Below are 17,254 nucleotides of genomic sequence, written 5' to 3' on the forward strand. Positions count from 1 at the left end.
AGCACGGATGGGGCTGGATCCACACCTCCAGCAGCACGGATGGGGCTGGATCCACACCTCCAGCAGCACGGATGGGGCTGGATCCACACCTCCAGAAGCATGGATGGGGCTGGATCCACATGGCTGTGCTGCTCACCGCAGCAGCTCTCCCCAGCCAAGACAGGAGACATCAGCTGGCAGCAGGCAGGACCGTGTTGGCAGGAGTGCCCCTACCCTGGCAATCACAGCAGTGTAATTATCATGCTTAAAAAATAATATAGAAGGTACTCAACCCAGCAGGCAGCTTTCAGCACGCTGAGCAGGTCCCAGGGAACCTCACTGCTCCAGGGATTAAGAAGGTTCCAGCTGGTCACCTTCCAAACCCACCTCAGGACAGTGATATCCCCCTCCCAGGGCTCTGCTGAGAGATGAGTCTGCTGAGCCTGAGTGTCCTTTTGCTACAGAGCCCTGGCTCCTATGCAGCCATCAAACTGGCCAGGGGTGTCCACCACCTCTGGGTGCCACCTGGGACCAAAGACTTTTCTGAAGCAGGACAGAACAGGAAGGAACAGGGTAGGGAAGGAAACCAGGAAGTGCCCAAAAAGCTGCAGTTTGCGTTTTTCCTGCTGGCAAGGAGCTGGGGGTGTGCCAAGGCTGTGATGTGCAGCTGAGCTCCAGGGCAGGAGGTGTCTATCAGCCCTGGGCAGAAGCACCTTGGAACTGCCAGAGAACGGCTCGAGGTGACCTGGGCACCGGAGCGAGAGATCCCAGGGCTCTGCTGCAGAGCCCACATGGCAACAGGATTATAGGAGCCTGTGTCAATCACACAGCAACAGAATCAGGCTGTTTCTTTAAATAAAACTCCCTACCAGAGCAGCTAAAGCCTTAAAACTTACTGCTTCAGTTCTCCCCTGCAATAAATAAACAAATAAATAAAAAATCAATTGTTCCAGTCAGCAATCCCAACCCTGAGCTCTCTGACACAGAACACATCCCAGCAAAATCCTCATCTGACAAATGCAGGAAAAAGCACTACAGCTTTGTGAAGGAAAAGACAAATCACCAAAAAAATCTAAACAAAACCCTGCCCCAATTGAATCCCTTCCCCTCCTCCCCATCCAGCTGATCATTAATATCTCCAATTTAATTTTCTTTCAACAGCACTGCAAACCCTGACCTAAGAGAGGACTGCTGAGCCTTCTCCCGCACGGACCTACCACATCTCCAGAGAAGCCCCCTGTGCCCATGCAGGGAGGGGTGCAGGAGGTCAGGAAGCACACGGCATCGCTCTGCCAGTTGGACTGTTAGGAGGACACGTGGGTTGGGCTCATGAAGCCGGGCAAGGAGATGCTGTTGGCTGAGCTGACTCACTCTTGCAGAGCCAGGCAAGGGCTGGGAGGTTGGACCAGGAAGGTTGCAGCAGATATACTGGCAGAGCAACACAGAAACACCAGGAACTGGGACTTTCCACTCAGTACAAGTTTCTGTAGGAGCATCAGTGGAGAAAAACAGTCTCTGATTCACACTTCGGAACCCCCAGGGCTATAAAGTAAGTGTGGCCAGCTCCATGCTGGCACCATCCAGACAGGGCAGGTTGCATAAGGACTTCCAAATCCTGCCTCCAAAGTGAAGCAAGAAAATAAAACAGCCTTTAACACTAGTGACCTTCACCCCATTCTTTCAGGACACTTCTGGGTTCCTTCCAACTCAGGATATTCTATACTGGAGAGACACAGACAAACATAAAGCACCAGAAGGGTCCTGTCCCTTTGCCCTCTTTTCCCTGAGCAAGGGGAGAGACAGCAAAGAGAACCCCCCCTAAACTCACCCATGCTCTCCTAGAGCTCCATCTCAAAGTGACCAAGTCAGGCAGTGCCAGATAGACCTGCTGCAACAGCACAAATGTCCCAAAAAACAGGGGCTGCACCTCTCCACCTGTGGGCAAAGGCAGCACCCCACTTCCACTAGAGCAAGAGTGGAGGATCCCAGGACAACTCAGGTCAGAAGAAACCCCAGGGGGTCTCCAGCCCAAACTCCTGCTCCAAGCTGCATCTCTTAAAGAGATCACAACAGGTTGGTCAGGTTTAGACAGTGTGGTCTTGGAGATCTCCAAGCACAGAGACTACACAAACCCTCTGGGCAGTGACCTCGACTGACTGACTGACCTTGGGCAAAAATGTTTCTCCTTATAGCCAGTCTGATCCCCTCCTGGTCCATCCTATGTTTGTTGTTTCCTGTCCTCCCACCCCACGCTGCTGTGAAGAGCCTGGCTCTGTCTTCTGGATGATGTCCCTGTAGGTATTGGTGGAGCTTCTCCAAAGCCTTCTCTGCTCCAGCCTGAATGAATCACAGACTGGTTTGGGTTGGAAGAGACCTTAAAGACCATCTCCTTCCATCCCCTGCCATGGGCAGGGACACCTTCCACTAGCCCAGGTGAATCCAAGCCCTGTCCAGCCTGGCCTTGGACACTTCCAGGGATGAGGCAGCCACAGCTTCTCTGGGCAACCTGTGCCAGGGCCTCACCACCCTCACAGACAACAATTCCTTCCCAATATCCCATCTAACCCTGCCCTCTGGCAGTAGGAAGCCATTCTCCCTTGTCCTGTCCCTCCATCCCTTGTCCCAAGTCCCTCTCCAGCTCTCTTGGAGCCCCTTTCGGCCCTGGAAGGGTCTCCCTGGAGCCTTCTCTTCTCCAGGTGAACCCCCCCAGCTCTCCCAGCCTGGCTCCAGAGCAGAGGGGCTCCAGCCCTAAGTGATCAACTTAGTGACATCTTCTGGACTCACTCCAGCAGGTCAGTGTCCTTCTTGTGCTGAGTTCTTGAATGAGCTCAGCTCCCTCATCCTCTCCTCCAGCCCTCTGACCATCCTAGAGCCCCTCCACTACTACTGGGAGCAGTCTCACACTACAACTCTCTGAATGACACTCCTGCTCCCCTCACAGGGCACTGGGGAAGTCTTTGGTACCTTATGGGATGGAGCAGCCCCCCAGAATGGGGCTGGGGGCTCACACCTTCCCCAGGGCACCTGCCAAAGTGCTGAGGGAGCCCCGGATGTAAAGCTGCTACAAAGCACAGCTTCATCCAAGCAGAACTCTGCCAACTCCAAAAGCACCACCAGATCAGCCTTCTGGTGACTATAGAGACAAAGCTGTTCTAAGAAACTCTTGCTAGAACAGCTTGGCTTTATCACCACGTCTGACACCTCATGTTGTTCCAGGCACCACCACCACAACCACAACCTGCTGCTCTGCCCAGGACAGGGACCAGCACTGGCCCCCCAGCAGTTCTGTAACACCCAGGACATGCAGCCCCCTGTGTGAAGCATCACTAGGATCTGATCATCACACTGAGGTCAGGAGAGGAATGAAAAAAACAACTCCAAAGAGGCCATCACCTTCTTCATGCAGCCTCTGACACCAGGCAGCTCCTTCAGCCAGGACTGGAGCTGGGACCTCGTCTGAGCTCCTTTTGTTCCTTCATCTGGTGGAAGGGAACCACAACAACTACAACTACACAAACTCCTCCTGTTGTTGAAGCACTTGCAGAAATAAAGACTTCTGGATCCTGAAATATTAATATTTGAGTGCTCTGGAGCTTTATCATATATTTATATCTGCTCTCACTCTTTAGTGTCGATCCAGGACAAACTGTCAGCAAGTTCCCAAAAAAACAGCTTACATCAGGGAAGGTAAAACAGTTGAGGGACCAGCCCATTCCCCTTCCATGCCAAACTCTCCTCCGGCCAGGACACCTCTTCTTTCAGGAGGTTACCTCCTCCCAGCCCAATATCAGAGCTCCTGACCATTCTCTGGGGCAGGAGAATTACATTTACACAGAAAATGGCATTTTCCACTGGTAACAAGCTGCAACGATTTGAAGCAGGACAACAGGCTTCATTCTGTTTAATAAAGCAAACAGACAAAAATCCTTCATCAAAGCAGAAGGGAGGGGGAAAAAGGTCTAATTCTGCAGCAGGAGACCATGCAAGGGTGAGCACTTGATGGTGAAGGGGGCATTTAAGGCCCATCAACACTACACAACTCTCCCCAAAAGGTGCCAAGAGGCTCAGACAGACACTAAGAGTTTCCCAAGCACTCCAGTTCCTGGGAATTTCTTGGTCCCCTTTCACCAAACCTCAGAGGGTTCCTGCACAGTTTCTATTTAGCTGCTTCTTTTCCTACAGTGGACACAGCTCGAGCAGCTCAGATGTGCTCCAGCAGCCAGGGAGAGAAGAGGCTGGGAGTTTTAATGAGAAGTTCTCAGGGGAAAACTGAACTCTGCTAATGAGAGTTCTGAAAGAACACTGGCCCTGTCTGTATGAAGTGCACTCAGCAGTAGAGTTTTCTGGCAGCCAACAAAACCACAGAACATGCTCTCAAACTGCAGCTTTCCCTGCAATTTGTCATCACCTCCCCAAAAACAGGGCTTGCCTGTCTGAGGACAGATGTTAGGGGTGAGAGGGGACATCTTGCTGTGGGATAGGCAGGAAAGGATTTCATAGCATCACAGAATATCCTGAGTTGAAAGGGACACACAAAGATCACAGGGTTCAACTGATGGCCCTGCACAGGACACCCCAACAATCCCACCATGTGCCTGAGAGTGTTGGGCAATTCCAAGGTAATGCTCAATAAATGTAAGTGCTTGGAAAGGATGCAAGTGGGACAGAGAACACACTCCTCTACCCTTGCCAGCCAGGAAGAGACCCCCAAGGAATGTGTCAAGAGTGTGGTGGGAAACAGGAGGAGAGCAGAGGCACAGAAAGCTCCTGTAACACACACCAAAGTCTGGCTTTGATGGTGGAAGGAAGTTGAGGAGACAGTCATTGCTTGGAGAGTCCTCTTCATGGCCAAAATCCCTGGGTTTGGCTCTGGAAAAAGGAGGGAAGGAGCAGAGTCTTTGAAGGGTCTGCCCATCTGGAGTTCATAGAATCATAGAATCAACTGGGTTGGAAAAGATCTCTGAGATCATCAAGTCCAACCTTTGATCCAACCCCGCCGTGGTTCCCAGACCATGGCACTGATGCCACATCCAGTCCCATCTTAAACACCTCCAGGGACGCTGAAGTCACTGGAGTTGCAGAGCCAATGCTGCTGCAGGAATGCCAAGGGACACACCCCTGGAAGGAACACGGCTAACCCTGCCTTCCCTCCGAGGTCAGGGCCACATAGGGAGCGTTATCCCAAACTGAGGCACAGGAGACACTGTTCTTCATATGGAAACAGCAAAGCAGAATCAGAATCTGGAAGGCTTGTCTTGTGAGAAAAACAGGCTGTGCATCATTAGCCTTTAATACACCTTAATTGCTCCCATGTTGTAAGAAAGCAGCTCTCAGAAGCAAACCAGTTTGGCTGGCAGAGCACAGGCACGCTGGGACAAGAGCACCCCCAAAGGCTCCTCAGCTAATGAGCAGGTTTCCCAAATCTCTGCCAGGACAACAAGAACCATCCCTGGGGATATGAACGGCAGAGGCAGACTGAGTATTTCAGAGGTCAGCAAAGTCAAAAGTTTTGCGAGCTCTGGATTCATGAACTTCTGATGAGGGACTGGGTGTCTCACCTCCTGCACCTGCCCAAGGTTCTTGGGATGCAGAGCCCGGACAAAAGCAATGTGGCCTCTTCAAAACCCAGGATGGAGGCTCTCAGCAGCACGGGATCACCATGGGACAGGCTCTGCAGCCCCACAGCTGGCAGGGAACAGGCCCGGGAAGGTCCCCGTGGAGCCCCAGCCTTGGGGACAGCCACCAGCACAGCCTCAGCTCCTCTCATGCTGCACTGTTTCTCATTAAGATCAATTCCAGCCTGTTGTTATAATTAATAACCTTGTCTTGCCTCCCTGCATGCAAGCAGGGGAAATTTCTGCAGCTGCAATCACACTTCATGTCAAAGAAACCAATTTAGCACAGCACTACTGCTGCCATCATTCCTGTGCTCAGTGACTTTATTTACCTTCTCTGTACCTAATTTGCCCAGTCCCGAGTACCTGGGGAAATTAAAAGCAAAAAATATCAAGCTCCAATTGCACCCAAATATTACAGTAGGTGAGGGAAATTTGTGTCCTTAACTCAGGTCTGTATTTACTATGGATATGTTTAAACAGGTTCAATTTGACTCAAGGAGGTAATGAATTGAATGACCTCCATCCATATCTTGCCTTGCTTTAACTACACAACACTGACTAAAATCCACATATAGTGGCTATTTTAACCCACTTAAGAGCAAATACACAAAGGAAGTACAGCAGTTTTATAGGGTCTTGTCACAGTGGCATGAAATTGGTGTAACCTGAGTGTAGAAAGCACAAAGGATCTCTAGTTCTGCTAAAACATTTTGGAGTGCTTGGGTGCCAGCAGCTCCCACAAAAGCTGCTCTTTCATGGGGCAAAAGGTCCACAGTTCTCCAGCAAATGCAACACAAGAATTCAAGAATTTAATCTTTTTTGGTTAATAAAAAAACAGACTAGACCTGGAAGACTGATGGACCCAAGTTTCACTGGATACTTGTAGCTTCAGCTTCTCTCACACTTGTAGCAAGAAAACCCTCTGAGAACAGTGGTTTTGTTCTTCAGAAAGCCTGGTATAAATTGGTTCAGCTACTTTGTGTGGTTTTTATAATTACACTCCATCTTTGGTCTGAGCAGAATGGTTCCCACGTAAAATAAAGTTGTCCAGTAAAATTCGTGAGCACCTAAAGTGGAGAAAGAGTCAGACTCCATGGAAATAATCCCATAGACCAGGAGAATACATCTTACAGAACTGCTGCTGAATAAAACAATTAAAATAAAATAAAAAGATGGCTTGGATAGAAAGGCTCAACCCCTCCCAAACTTTCACTTCCAGCCATCAAAGCAAGGCCTCCACACAGAAAAACTGAAAGCCCACGTGATCCACGACCCGAACAGGGTCTTACCAATGTGTTGTGCACACACAAGGATTATGGGAGCTGCTGTAACAGCTTTTGGACCTTCAGACTCATCTTTAAAGTGAAGCCAGGGAAAGTTTCTCTGGACGTAGCAGAAGGGAATTTGGGAATTTAATTGTCTCGAGACTGAAGTCGCACGGGGATCTCCAGCATCCAGTGCATGGCAGTGTCACAGACACCAAACCAACCTCCCAGATGATTCTCCATGGCAGGACAAAATCTCTCCATGAGCCACCACGGAAGAGGGCTGATGCCACACCCTGGCAGTGGGAACACGACTCAAACACCAGCTGTGCACACACGTCAGCAGGTGCCCCAGAGCCCCACTCGGCCCCTCACTGATGTTGGGAACAGGTTCAGTACAAATGTGCACAGTGGTTTCACTTCAGCAGCCTCAGCAGGGAGGGAGCTTGGAATTATTCACACATGGAGAAGCCTGAACACTTCTGAGGAAAAGAACGAAAAATTTCAAACTCTGAAGAGATCCCCCTGGGTAGGTAGGAAGGCTTTGAAGGAAGGGCAGGGGCTCCAAAAAGTTATTTAATCATTCCCTGACTAGCCCATAAATACTTCCCTGCCTTGAGACAGCTTGGGAAACTCCTCAAGAGCCTCTGAAGGGTCAATTCTGGAAGGACCTTCCCTGGTTGGTAACACAGATGGACTGATCCCTCAGGGTGAGGGGGGGATCAGCTGCAGGGACCCAGACAGGCCACGGGCAAAGGCCAAACAGGTGAGATGTGGCAGAGAGGAGCGATGCTGCTCCCCTGGGCCAGTGTTCAGCCTCAGCTCTCAGCCCACAAGACTCTGGCCCTCTGAATATATTTACAGAGCAAAGGCAGCCCTGACACCAGGACATCAAGGACTGATGGAATACCATGGAACCGACCACGCTCCCAGCAGGGACCAGCAAGACACCTCCAGGATGAGCTGTAGCACAACCCCCCATGGAGCAATGCCCTTTAAACCTCAAGGTGTGCCAGAAGAGGGTGGGAGTTACCAGGAGCCCCAGAACAAACACACCTAGAGCAACATGAAGCCAAAGCAGAGCCTGGATGCAGCTTCTCCTCTCACACTCACGAGGGCTCCCAGGTGGACTGGACAAACTGGGAGCAGTTTAGGACTGAGCATGTGGGCAGGACATGTCACACAGGTGCCACTCCCAATTGCCAAGCCTCCTCTGAAGTTAGGCTTTCACAGGATGTATAGAAATCAGGGAACATCAAGAAAAACAGGGAGAGGATTTACAACCAATATACCAGCTCTAGGACTGGGGAGATGCTGGGCAGGAACAGCTGAGAGGATGATGTTCTTCAATACTACTGTTGCACTAATTCATTTCAAATCATGGCAGGTTTAATTTAAAAACCCAACAGAATCTATCATGCTTGGGTCAGGAAAAGTGGCAAGGATGGCCAGAAGAGCTCAGAGTGAGAGGATTTCAGGTGAAATTCAGGAGGGAATGGACTAGAGGACATCTCACGTCTGGAGAGCAAGGCATGGGACAGGAGAGACAGGAGCTGCAGGTGATGCTCCTCATCTGACACTCACTCCCAGCACCACCAGCTCAGCTCCAAAACACTACCCTGTACTTTCAGAGAGTAAATTAAATCCCTTCTTCCCAGCATGAGATGGAAATTCAAAGCTATTTGCTGTCTTTGAGGTCTGAAAGGCAAAATATTGCTGTTGGGGGATGCCATGCAAGTGTGGAGAGGGTTGTCTGCCCCCTCATGTGGCCCTGCAGGGGCTGTGGGGTGGTGGGAGCTATTGCAGCACAGGCACAGGCATGGGAAGGAGGTGGGAGGATGCTGCTGAGCCCCTCTCTCCTTTTGTCCCCCCAGTTCCCAGCTCTGCCCATTACCAGCTGCATGGGGCAGGCTCCTATTTGCTTGAGAAACAACCATCTTTTCCCCTTAATTCCCCCAATAAAATAAATCAAGGCACAGCTCCAAGGTGCAATTAAGAGAAAAACAACAGGAATCAAGAGCTTGGTACCTTTTGGGATGGAGGGAGACAGAAAGACTCGTGTTTCTGAGACTAAGGAGAGGGGGCTGCAGCCTGGCAGGAAGGAAGCAGAGCCCCCAGCCTCCTCCTCCTCCTCTCCTGGGGCTTTAACTTGGCCACATTCCCAGTTCCTGGCAGAGCTGCTGCTGGGAGCTCTTCCTGCACAGGAGGACAGTTCTCAGGCCAAGCTCTGCCCCAGCACTGTCCCACACCAGAGCAGGCAGGGCCTTTCCCACAGCTGCCAGCCATGCTCAGGGCACCCTGGGCAGGACCTCCTGCATCCTGGGGAGCTGGAAGGCAGCAGGGCACTGTGGTCCATAGCCAGGGGCTGTCAAGCTCTCCTCAGGATGATTAACAGGCCTTAATGAGGAGCTAAGCCAGTCCTGTGCCTCAGGAAAGCAGCTCAAGCTTAATATCTCAGCCAACAAGCTTTGCACTGATCTGCAGAAAGAAAGAAAGATTGCCAAGGGACAGAGGAAGAGAGAGGAACTCTGGCAACTCCCAGTATCCCCAGAGTTCAGTCTGTGGTCAGATCAGGGCATGGCCATCGAGCCACCACAGCTACACTACAAACGTCACTGGGAGTGAGGGGAAAGGAGAGGATGGAGGCTCCTCCCGGAGCCTGCACCACCAACCAGCAAGCCCTGCCATCTCCTGGGTGACAGGAGGTCAGAAGGCAAAGGGCAAACCTGAAAGCCCCCTCTCCTACACAAGGAACCACATCTGCACCCTTCCAAAGAACACCAATCCCAGAGGAGGATCCTGACACAGAGCAGAGCCCAGGGAAACGTCCCAGATGAACTGGGTCCTGCAGTCTGCACACACATGCACACACTCACTGCCCACCAAGTCCTTGGCTCCACACACAACTTCCAAGTGCACTCACGCTCCCTGCCAGGTGCTGGAACACACACACAGGCCCGGGGCAGCTGCTGTGCTGTGCTGTACTGACCTGGGTGAAGCGGGGCCGAGGGCCTGGCCAGCGTGGATTGCTGAGCTTGGAACAGAGCAAACCCCACCAGTCTCACAGATGGCTCCAGCCCTTCCTGCTCCCGATCATCCGCAGCTCCTCCAGCTCTGTTCCCCTTCCCAGGTTACGTCAGGTCAAGCAGACGAATGCAAGAGAACACACAATTTGTTGCTGCATCAGGCGTGCTTTGGGGAGCCTATTGCCAACTGCAGCAGGCTCTGCTCTCCTCGCAGGCTTGGGGGGAGGAACAACAAGGAGGGGGGAGAAGCCGCCTCAGGTGCTGTTCAGACTCAGGGCAAACGAACCAGCATCTCCCCCACGCAGCGGGAGGAAGAAGCAATTTATTGTGACAATTGGAGAGAGCCTGCAGCGGGGTTGGCCCTCCCTGTCAGAGCTGGTGAACCACACCGAGGCTGCAGCCCGGAGGGGAGGGTCTGCCAGTCAAGTGGTGTATGCATCACTCCTGGGGGGAAAACCGTCAGCAACTCAGAGAACCAGGCTGCAAGAGATCCCTGCTGCTTGACCCTCACACCCAGGGCTGCCAGGGAGCAGCAGGGGCTCAACACGGCCCTCGGACACACCACGGCACCTCTCAGCATCCCCCTCTCCACAGGGGTCGTGTCTTGACCCTTCAGCCTGAAAAGGGGTTGAATTTTTGGGTACAAGTGTCTCTGGGATGACACGTAGGGTTAGGGAGCATCCAGCAATGTGGCACAGGTGGGATGTTCATATTTGCATCTTGAGCTCATAATTAAAGTTCATGTTGGCTGTAGAGAGTTCACAGTCCAGGAAACAGAAGTTCTTAACTTTTAAAGGCCCTGTAACAAGAAGGATCTGGGATGCCAGGTGCCTGGATTAGCCAGGAGAGAACAGGCAGCAGCACAGAAGACCCCTTCTGAAGGAACAGAATTCCAGTGTCCATTTGGTCTCCAGTGAATACACAGACAAGGCTGTGTCCTCCTTAGCTTGCAACACCCGCCTGGCTGCCACATTCCCTTTTTCCACACAGTATCTGGTGAGGTTCCAGACAGAACTGGGACTGATTTTCCCACTACAACCTATGAATCACCATCAACACCTGAAAAAAATAAGGCTTCACACCTGCACACACTTGTACATATGTATCTGTGCAGCCCTGTGCCTGCAGGAGATGGTGGTGTTTTGGAGAGCCTTGGATCCTCCTTCCATGGGGCCCAGACAGCAGCCAAGGCACTGACAGACCACTGAGTCTACGACAAGTTCAGAAACTAAACGTGAATTTCTCAAGTCCTGGCAATGCTCCTTCGCCATCCTCTAAATTCCTCTTGCTCAGTAACAGAACAATTTCCGAACCTTTGGGTCAATCCAGAGCTGCTCTTTCCAAGCTGCAGGAGCCACGTGTGGGAGCACACACTTCCCTGCATCCCAGAAAAGAAAGCAGCTGGAGTCACATCCGAGCACTGCAACGGGAAGATGAAAGACTTTCAGACACTCCTCTTTTTCCGCTGACACTGCCTTTATGGGCCCTTCCCCTGCTCTCCACTACACACACAGCTCCTCGAGCTGCTGATTTGCCACAGGTGCTGAAGTTCCAGATGCTTTTCCATCTTTATTTATTCTATTTAAATAACAGGGGCATATGGTTTATTACAGCTATTAAATGGTTTGTGTATGTATGTGGGGGAAACCTTAAGAGAACAAAACATGCATCTGATCCTGGGATTCAGAAGGCTCGTGGGACCTCTGAGTACCCAGACACTGGTGCCTGGCCACAGAGGAGCAGGGCCACCTCTGCCTGCTAACACCTCACCAAGGGCTGGAAATGAGTTTCTAGTTCATCTGCATCACCCCAGGTCCTTCAGTGCTAGCGAGGAGGTTTATACCAGCCCAGGAGAGTGTTAGGAATGCTGTTCCCTTTCTAGGACAGCTGCCACCCCTGAACAGGACAAAGGTCTGATCTCCAGGACAAGCCCAGTGCCAGGATCTAACCAGGAGCTTATGGAGAGGATCTCCATTATCCCAATTCACTAACACAGGCTCTGTGCATAAGTTGGGTTAGTGTAGCTGAAAAAAGATATCCCACAACACAGGAGCCCAGCTTCTCTTGGGAGAGGAAAGGATCCTGACAAGGAAAGCTGTCCCAGAAACCTGCTGCCGTGTCCCTCACCCCAGCTGCAGCCATGGTACCACTGGAGGAGCTCGGAGACCTGGGCATGGAGATCCTTCAAGAAGTTTTGATCAACTCTCTCCAGGTCCTCTTTCAAACAGCCCCTGGAGAAGAAGAGCACAGGCTTCTCTTCGAAGGAGGATCTAAGCATGGAGGCACAGAGATCCAGGATGCAGGATCTAAGCATCTCACCCTTCAGCTGAGAAAGTGGGAAGGAAATAAAGTACCAATGGGGCTGATTTCAACAGCTGTGTTCTACAATACAGGCTTTACCTGCTCTCAGCAGGGAAGGGAGAGACAAGGAAAGGAGCAGGAAGCTGAACTCATTAAGCTGCTCTCTCATCTGAGGAGCTGGGACAGCTTCAGCAAGGAGGGTGGACTCGTGGGACCAAAGGACACTTGTTTCCATCCATTTAGCTACCCACACCTGAGGTGTGTTTGAACAATCACTTCAAAAGCAACCCCTGAGGGAAGTGAGCTGGATGAAGAGGAACCTCTACTTGTTGTTTTCATTTCTCTGTCTTTATGCCAATTAAAGAATTTCTTTTTAGGTGAGGGTCTGTGTTCTGCCTCAAAGAGCCCGTGCTCCCTGGAGAACAGAGAGGGGTGAGGTGGTCATGTGGAGCCAGCACTGCAGGGACTGCTGGCCCTGTGCTTCTCTGCAAAAATCCCCCTGCTCCAAACCCCCAGAATCTCTCTGTTTTCTATCACTTCTGCAGCAGGTGCCTTTCCCCTTGGCACCTTGCTTTTCTCACTGGTACATTATACAAAGAGCAAGTTGTGTTGACATCAGGCAGAGTTATCCTTCTTTCTTTCAACACTTGCCCAGTGTTTGAAGAACCCAACATGGAAAACACCTTTGAAGCATCGCAGCCAGTCAACAAGCTGCCAAGGCAAAGACATGGTCTGTACTTTTATTGTGGTCTCATAGTCACAGAATCCCAGAATGGTTTGGTTTGGAAGGGACCCCAAAGCTCATCTCCTTCCACCCCCTGCCACGGGCAGGGACACCTTCCACTAGCCCAGGTTGCTCCAAGCCCCATCCAACCTGGCCTTGGACACTCCCAGGGATGGGGCAGCCACAGCTTCTCCGGGCAACCTGTGCCAGGGCCTCACCACCCTCACAGGGTGGTCAAGCTCAAGCACAGTGAAAAGGGGCAACAACACAGGCAGAACACTCACCAAAGGAGACAGGATTGGCAGCTGGGAAATGTGTTTGCTGGGACATACAGCTCCTGGTGTGGGACTGTGCAGACAGACCCCTTGTATGGACTAAACGGCAAAAGTTTTGCCTTTCACACACCATCCAGGGCTATTTTCCATCATTCCCCCAGCACAGCCCATAGAAGATACACACACTGTGCATCAGCAAACAAAAGCACCTGCATGTGCAGGGTGGTTTGGAAGCACAGGTCCATTTGCCCAGATGAAAAGCACCTTCTGCCTTTAAGAACAGGGAACAACTTCAGATGTCACACACGTGAAAAACAGGACCTAGAACTTATGCTGGCATCCCTCCTATCCCTTGTTTGAGGCTGTTTCACACCACTTTCCAATGCACCAGGTGTGAGGTGGGAGAAGAATTTTCCTGTTTCCTGGGACTAGAGAGATGTGGCACTAAGGTTAAACTTTCTATGGGCCCACAGCTGGCAAGAGCCAAGAAAACCTGATGGGTCCATAAACTCCGGACCCACCTATATCCCCTTACTCCCACTGCAACTTCCCTCTCGTGGGGAGGCTGGAAGAGATTTACTGGTGACTGCCAACCTGAATTGCTGCTCAGCTAAAGATCTGTGCTGCAATTTGTAGTGCTGTTAAAACAGAATTGGAAGAGTGGTGGGGGAAGAGAAAGAGGGAACGAAAGAGAAGGGAGGGGAAATGGATCAGGAGTAACACCACTGCTCCAAAGCTGTCTGCTCCCATCTCTCACAGCCCCACTGAATCCATCACCCTGCACTTCCAGCTGCTGTGCTCCTGCCCTCAGATCCTGCAGTGCCAACACCTGGGCTCACTTCACAGGGGGGCACACACAGGGTACAGGTAATAGAGATCAGTCCATCCCTGCAGCAGCTGAAGTGTCAGGCTCAAGAAGTAGAGCTGGCAGAGAACGGCACAAAGGGCCAGGGCATCCACAGGCTGGTGGCTGCTCACAGGACTTCCACACTGCAGCCACCAAGGACAGGAGAAGGGACACCCCCATTCCAAATGTCACCCACTGCCTTCTCATTCTGGCACTGGTTAAACACCACTCCTACCTGCTGAGGTCACAGGTGAGCTAAATTATCCCCTGTACCTCCAAGTTTGCCAGCTCTGCACACTACATCTGCAGGAATGTGGCTGCCAAGTCCCAGATCGATATCCCTGCATGTGCAAAGAGCCAGAGGATTCCCCACTGAGCCTCCCCTGACCCCTCCTCTGAAGGGGGAGAAGCCAAGGCAGGGTCAGAGCGCCCTGTAGCTCTCGGGGAATCCTGGCTCTGCTCTGCAGGACTGGTGCTGACACATGGTTTTCAGAAAAAAGCAAAACCTCTTCAGTGAACATCAACAGAACAGCTTCCTCCTGACGTCAGGGAAACTCTCACACCCTGAGCCAGCCCTCTGTCCTCACTGCCCAAAACATGGAAATTCAGAACTACAGCCAAGGAGACTTTGGCCTTTCAGCACCTCAGCATCCCTGCTCTTTACTTCTATAAATGAGGAGCTAAGGCAGTGTAGGCTCGAGGATTCATTCCTCATGACAGAAACCACCACAGGGCTGGTGGTTCCAGTTAAATGAGGCCAAACCCTCGATCCAACACTGAACCACCCAGGCATTGGGGAGCTCTCAAACCCTGCCACTGAAGTACCTCCTTGTGGTGCTCCAGCCACAACCATTAAGGTTGGAAAAGACCTCCAAGACCATCAAGTCCAATCTTTAACCAAATATCCCCCTGCCCACTAAACCATATCACAAAGTGCCACATCTACTCATTTTCTGAACACTACCATGGGTGGTGACCCCACCACTGCCCTGGACTGGCTGTTCCAATGCTAAACCACTCTTTTTATGAAGAAAGTTTTCCTAATATCCAACCTGAACAACTTGAGGCTGTTCCCCTTGTTCTATTGCTTGTTACCTGGGAGAAGAGGCTGACCCACTCCTCGCCACAACCTCCTTTCAGGTAGTTCCAGAAAGCATCTCCCACTTCTTTGTGCAAGGGAAATGGGAGAAGATGGGATCCTGAGCGCAGGCTGAGTCCCACCAACAGCAATGGATCCGACTGTGTGTGTGCTCCTGACCTATAAAGGTCACTTCTCTCCCTCATGGGCCTGAACTTTAGAGAGGACAATGAACAACAGTTCCCAAGAAGGGATAAAACAGAGATCTTCTTGTGGTTTGGCTGGGAATGCTTCATCATGCACAGCCCACGTGGCATTTTTATTTCCTGATGGCTTCTAGGACAGTCCTGGGCCCACCTTCAGGGCTAGTGTGCACAATAAGACACCCTTGTTGGGCAGAGTGGACCCTGACCTGTGTACTCTGCAGCACATGGGCTCCCTCAGCATTTTGTGACCCCCACCAGCCTAAAACCCTTCCCTGCACCTCCTGCCCCACCAGCACCAAGTCAGGTGTGGTGGCCAACAGTGCCCCAAGGCCACCCAGGCTGCTGCCATGTCACCCTGCAGGATGCCATGGGCAAACCACCAAGCTCCAGGAGGACACAAGAACATGTCACCACTCCAGAAGCCCACTGTGATCCCACCACCCCATCAAAGAAATGTTCCACACAGGAACCCACACTTGGCCTCACATTCAGTTTGGCATCACTGTGCACTTTGAAAATGGGGTCTGTTTGGTTTCTCCAGCTTCTCAGAGACAGGGAGAAAGTCTGGGTGAGTTAGGTGGAGCTGGAAGGGCCAGGAGCAGAGCAGAACAATGCTGTGCTGAGGCAGGCTGAGCCACACAACCAGCCAGCACCCCAACCTGCTCTTTCTGCTCATGTCCCAAGCTCTAGAGCTACTGCCACCTTAATACACATCTGGCTGACTCCTGGAGCAGTCAGGGAGGCTGGAATTACCAGGAAAGCCCCCCCAAGTTATACTGTACCCTGGAGGCCCCCAGACTGGGTAATTCAGACTGTAGCACTGTTTAGTGCCTCGTAAAGATGACACATGCTTAAGTTAGTGCTTTGACAGCTGGACTCTGGAGGATGCTCCTGGCTTGAGAGTACATGCAATTAACCCTCACAAGTCCATGTGCCAGAGGGAACCATCCTGACACCACAGCAACCCTGCAGAGGCCGTGCTGGTGCTGCTCTAACAGCTCAGCATCCCTTCCCTGCAGCAGGACACAGAGCTTCTTACCAGGGAGGGCAGCTCCTGCTCTTGGTTAAAGCTCCTGAACCTCTTCAAATCACACACACCTCACAGACAGCTCCCAGGTCAGCTCAGCAAGGACGACCTGAAGGACTGTCAGCCTCCGGACACGGGACAGAGAGGAGGGAGGAGAGCACATGCCCTGGGCACTGAAACACTCACAGCAGCTCAGACGCTGCACAAGACAGATGGGCCCTGTCAGCTGCTGTGCCCTCCCCACCAGCACTCCCTGAGCAAGCCAGGGCTGCAGGGCCCACACTGGTGTGCCCAGAAGACACAGAGCATCTAAACATTTTATGTAGGAAAACATAACCCAAGGAAAACAGGTCATTAGGTCAAGCTTTGCTGGAGATTCTCTAGGGTGTGTGTAAAGTGATGATGTGCCCAGCGCACGTCACTGCTGGGCAAGGCAGCAGCAGCATCACTGATCAGTCCACCCCGTGCCAAGGCATGCAGCCCTGCAGCTCCTGCAAAAAAACAAGTCTTTCCGCATTTCAGAAGCACCAAGTGTCTCCACATTTGTGCCTCCCCACAGACAGACACAGCAGCTCCGGGTAAGGCAGCAGGAGAAGCCTCAGCTCCTGGGCAGAGAAGGTACAGTTGGTGGCACAGGTGAGATGGGATGTCCCAGTGCTGCATGAGGCACGTGCCAGTCAACTCCAGGGCACTGATAGAAAGATGTGTTCTCTTTGGTGTCCCAAGGAATCAGTGGAAAAAAACCCAGGTACATATATACACACACACATCTATCCACTACCTACCTACTGCTTCACTTTTCCAAGGTATGTAGCTTAAAATCAAGTTTTCAGGAAGACAAAGGATCCTGCCTGTGTCCACATTCTCCCCACTCCACAGTTGGGGAATGTTACTGAATGCCATGGAGT

At 51.7% G+C, this 17,254-nt stretch overlaps 1 protein-coding gene across 10 annotated transcripts in view; it reads right to left on the reverse strand.

Moving 5' to 3' along the window:
* The window catches only part of CAPN15 (calpain 15), a 59,579-nt gene that overhangs the window by 18,368 nt on the left and 23,957 nt on the right, over positions 1-17,254 (reverse strand). The window contains exons 1-2 of one of the 10 annotated variants that reach the window (XM_017808703.1): positions 10,664-10,667; positions 849-856 (exon numbers count right to left, since the gene is read on the reverse strand). The exons of the other annotated variants lie outside the window; for them this stretch is intronic. The gene's annotated coding sequence lies outside the window, so the exon portion shown is untranslated. Of the gene's footprint in view, positions 1-848; positions 857-10,663; positions 10,668-17,254 lie in introns of those variants that run through there. 10 annotated transcript variants of the gene reach the window in all.

This window comes from Lepidothrix coronata, unplaced genomic scaffold (genome assembly GCF_001604755.1).
Source record: "Lepidothrix coronata isolate B3197 unplaced genomic scaffold, Lepidothrix_coronata-1.0 Scaffold24, whole genome shotgun sequence".
NCBI classification, from domain to species: Eukaryota; Metazoa; Chordata; class Aves; order Passeriformes; family Pipridae; genus Lepidothrix; species Lepidothrix coronata.